General features: G+C 39.6%; 1 long non-coding RNA gene across 1 annotated transcript; it reads left to right on the top strand.

The window, feature by feature from the left end:
* The first annotated feature begins 1682 nt into the window (after window positions 1-1682).
* Window positions 1683-3212, top strand: LOC308680606. Its single transcript, XR_014028930.1, has 3 exons — window positions 1683-1752; window positions 2056-2362; window positions 2435-3212. It is a non-coding gene; the product is annotated as an uncharacterized lncRNA (long non-coding RNA).
* Window positions 3213-5000: the final 1788 nt, after the last annotated feature.

The raw sequence follows: 5000 nt of genomic DNA, 5'->3' as shown, positions 1-5000 counted from the left end.
ATGCAACAGACACGTCAGCGCCCGCCATCTTGGAACGGTCAGCGTGTCACTCAGTAAAAACATTGATTCCTGTCACAACATTGCGCAACTTCTGTTTGTGAAACCACTGAGATTTAAATTCTTACCAAATGGAATAACCTTGATTTGTTTTGTGTTTATTAACTCAACATAAGTTTTTACTATGATAGCTTTAATGTTTTTACTTTTACTATGATAACTTTGTAATGTATTAGCTGACGCCTTCGTCTTGTTGTATTGTGTTAGGTTAGCACATTTATTTGCAAAAGTCTATTTCAGATATAGAAGATATTCATACATGAGTCTAACTATTGGTCAAGTCCTCTGGGAAGTTCGTGTTTATGACGGCAGGTGCGTTTAATTCACTTTCGTCGGAGTAAGATGGCTTTGTACATATACACAAAACTGCAACAAAGTTCTTAACTATAGTTCTAGAAAATGAACAAATAAATGTGCATCAGGTAGGCTACTTTGCTTTTTTATGTTTTAAATTAATTTATGAAGCCACTGCAAATTTTATCGTTACATATTATATTGTTATATTATAATGTCCAGGCAATTGGCTTACTTCGCTGTAAATAGAAAAGCCTGACAATATCACTGCTAAAAAATACCTTTAAGTATTGTGGTATTCTGCCATGTTTCTCACTGACACACACACAACTCGTAAAGATCGGAGCTTGTATTTACGACATTGTGGTGGCGTTCATGCGCGTTCAACTCGTAAATACGATCTACACGAGTTGACTTGAACAATAGTCAACTTGCTCTCGAGTGTTGACTGATTGGCTTTGACCGTTCCAATATGGCGGACGGCAAATGAAGCACATCTATTTGGGAGTAACCTAAGGTAACCTTAACCTTATTCAGAGCATCGCCATGTCTGGTATGAAAGCGAGGCTGTGAGGGATAGACTTACCGTGTTTCCAATGGCTTTCGCTGGAAAAATCTGTATAAAGCTCATGTTGAGTTTTATGTCTACTTAAGTTTCTTGGAAAGATATTTTGCAGTATTTTGTGAGCAGAATAATTCAAAAACACCTTGAATAATAGAACAACCCACTAAAGAGATGCATGTCTATCCCTCACAGCCTGGCTTTCCTTCCCGTTAAAAATGATGGCGCTGCTGTGAATAAGGCCTATGGCAGCCCTATAAATAATACATAGGAAAATGATTAAATTTGGCAATCTATATAGTGGTGGTTCTGACTATTAATCTCTAGTTGTGTGTGTGTGTGTGTGTGTGTGTGTGTGTGTGTGTGTGTGTGTGTTTTAAATAAACAACTTGATGTTACTGGAGAAACTTAACAGGTTCTTGATAAGAATATATTGTATGTCATGTATTTAATTATATTTATAACTACATATTAAGCGAATTGGTGGCAAATTCGTATGAATTTGTGTGATCTGCTACGCGTCTGTGACAGTTAGCGGTAGAGCTGCATGTCACTATTTTCCTAATAATTGTAAATTTTTGTTTAAAAAAAATTAAGCGTCCTTACATTTTATTAATATCATATTTTCTGCAAGTACTGTTTTGTAAAAATATACATTTAACTTTTGAAGTAGGGAGACTGGGGACAGTAGCAACAAGTCTTATTCCTCCAATCAGACACAAGCTGGAGTGATGATGACACTCACACATGCACAGTTAGACCCTCCCTCCCCCACCAAGAAGACAGGAGACACATTCAACATCTGCTGCTGCATTTATTGAACAAAACTTGTTTTGGAGGTATGAAAGTATACATTTTTTCATGAGTTGTATTTTTGTCACACTGTCCTGACCTTTTGAATGAGTGAATCAAAACTTGCTTAGTTTGAATTTTTGTTTTGTTGACTTCTCAGTGACATGGTTAGCATGTGTAAAGGTCAGTGTGTCTAGCTAGCACATGATGTTCTGTCATGGCTGATAAGGTGTTGCAACTGTCCCCAAGCTAAGCACACATATCCAAACAGAGCACGCAACAGGATTTTACAGTCATTGTGGGGAATAAAAGGATAGTAAGAAGGCTAGTTTTATTCTGTGTGTTTTCAGTATGCCGAGAGTGAGGAAGAGGGTTACTAGCAGAGGGGTTCCCCTCAATATTTTGGAACAAGCATCAGATGTAATCAGGGATGAGGGCAGGACAGTCAGGGCAGTGGCCAAGGACTTCGCCATCTGTCACACCACCTTATTCCGATTTTATAAAAAGAGAGAGAAACTTACAGGCGAGGGATCGGATACGTTACCGAGAGCCGGGTACTGGACCAGCAGGAAAGTGTTCTCAGAGGACCAGGAGAGGAGCCTCAGAGAGTATTTAAAAAGGGCAGCTGACTTACACTACGGGTTAAATCCCAAAGAGGTAAGATTTTAACAAGAGAATTATGTAGCCTGTATAAGAGAGAGATATATTTACTATTACATTTTATTTCAGGTTCGCAAGTTTGCCTTTCAACTAGCCTCTCGCTACAACTGCAACTTTCCCCCAAAGTGGAGTGAGACCAGTATGGCTGGTGTTGACTGGTTCACTGGCTTTCTAAAGAGGCACCCCACGCTCTCGATACGGCGTCCCCGAGCCGCCGTGCCTCCTCCGACAGGGCCACCGTCCTTCTGTGCGTCTCCCTCAAGACCATCAACCTCTGGGACGGGTACGGAAGACTTCTCACCAGAAGCTATCCGGCCACATCCCAAACCAGGAGCCAGGAAAAAGTGTGCAAAAGGCAGGAGACGACGCTCCACTGCCATCCTTACAGACACTCCTGTGAAGGAAGCATTAGAAATAGAACAAAAACTAAACTCTGCAAAGAAAAGTGCATGTGAAGAAAAGCAAATTGTACAAAACAGTTGCAGTTTTGTACAATAAATGCATGATTAATAAATGCTTGTTGCATTGCAAATTGTTCAGTTCTTCCTGTCTGACACTGAAATATGGAGAGATTGAATAGCATCTGCACACTGAATCTGTGTAGGCCTGTTCACATAAACAAACAACACTCAATAACTGTTGTTCGATAAATATGACTAAATCAATAAATTATACCATAATATTATTGTATAAATAAATAATACTATAGTATCATATATCAAACAGTTAATATTTTCAGAATTCTGTGCTCATTGAGACAAAAAGCTGAAGTTAATTAGTTTTTAACATGTTGCAACCGTCTCTGATTGTGCTGCAACCGTCCCCTGGGTCGGGGTCAGTTGCAACATCTGGCTTCTTCCATTCAAATAAATACTGTGAATGATATGTCATATGTAATAATCATCTTTAATTAAGTGTCACCCCCCCTTTTTTTTATTAGACATGAAAATGCACATTCTGAGCTTAAAGGTGCATTATGCAACTTTTCATGTTAAAAATACCCGTTTTTCTAACCCATACATGCTTAAACAATTGCCTGATGGGCTGAATGAGCCCTTCTCTGATCACTGAGATTGTCTCTATAATCCTGTACAGTAAAATAAATAAGAAGGATTCGGGCCGAATTTGAGACTGGGCGTGACGTCATGCGCGTTCAGTTGCAGTGTTGCAGTTTTATTTGTCGCCAGAGGGGGGCATAGTTCTGCAAAAACTCAGAGACTTGCGTTATGCACCTTTAAATGGTTGTAATTCAAGAATGCTTTAGATCACATGTGTCAAACTCAAGGCCCGCGGGCCAAATCCGGCCCGCCACATTGTTTTATATGGCCCGCGAGAGCATATGGAAATTTAAGCGGCCGAAAATAACATTTTCGTTTTTTGGCCGAAAGATACTAAAAAGCCGCCGCGCCCCTCCGTGTTCGGCGATGGTTTGACTCAAGCTCAACGTGTTTTATGACTTTGCGTGCGAGTCCGCTTCCGAAGATGCATAACTTCTAAGCGCGTTCCGCTGTGTGTGTGCGCTGTGCTCTCCGCTCCGTGTTCACAGCGCGTTCTGCGCAAGCAACCTCCGCGCTTGTGTGTGTGTGTGTTGCGAGCTCTGCTCACGCTCACCGGAAAGGCAAAGTCCGCAAAAAAAAAAAAAAACGTGCCGACATGAAATTTCTCTGGACTTGTTTCTTTTTGCAATAGTACTATTGTGCTGTAACATGTGTATAGTCATGGTGTGTATAGCCGTGCTGGGCAGCACTGGTAAAATTACACGAATCACGATCCTCTCGTTCACTGGTCCTCTCCCTGCTCTGCTCATGCTTTGATAAAAATAGCTTTGTAGGACTATACTTTATTTTGACAATTGGTCAAAAAATAAATCTGTTAAATCTGATTCTGCTGCATAGAACTGATTGAAGAATAATATATTGATATTTTATATTATTTAATATACTGTAGGTACCAGTATTAACCTTTGCACCATTTGGATCACTCCGCTTAATCTGTGTTTGCGCCACTTGCATCATTAAGCCAGTAGGTGGCGACAAGTGACTGTCTTTATGAGTGAACAATTGAACTTAAAACTGATTAGTGCCAAAAACATTGATTAGCTCAGGAAAGAAACAAGTTGCTGAAACCAATCTTTAATGCTAATATAAATTGCTCATTTGCCTCTTGACACAAAAAGATTGCATGGTGTTTGATTGAAATGTAACATCTATGCAAAATAATCCTTGAAAGATTTCTCATTTAAGGCCATTCCTGTTTGGAATATGTGATTGTGTATTGTCAACAATAAGCAGAAACATTCTGCATTTCCATTTTGTAGTCTGGATCATTCATTGCAATATTTATCCTCATTCTCATTTTTAAGAATCTGTTATCTTTACAAATAATTTATGCTACTGCCCACTGACATGCTTTTAAAGCTATTGTTATCCAATTTTTTTGGCCTTTAAACACCTTAAAATGCACATATATGTAGGTCCGAGAAATCCAAATTTTCTCGGGGGAGCAAGCCCCCGAACCCCCCTAACTACCTCACATTTCAATACGCATGACTGTGTGGTAATGTGTGCTGGTGTGGCTACAGTGCCAAGGATGAATTTTTGAGCCAGTTTTCCCTTGCATATATACAATAATACAT

The sequence above is a fragment of the Scardinius erythrophthalmus genome (genome assembly GCF_964197995.2).
Source record: "Scardinius erythrophthalmus genome assembly, chromosome: 20".
NCBI lineage: Eukaryota > Metazoa > Chordata > Actinopteri > Cypriniformes > Leuciscidae > Scardinius > Scardinius erythrophthalmus.
Note: the sequence above shows the minus strand (reverse complement) of the source record. Positions and strands in the feature narration are given on the sequence as shown.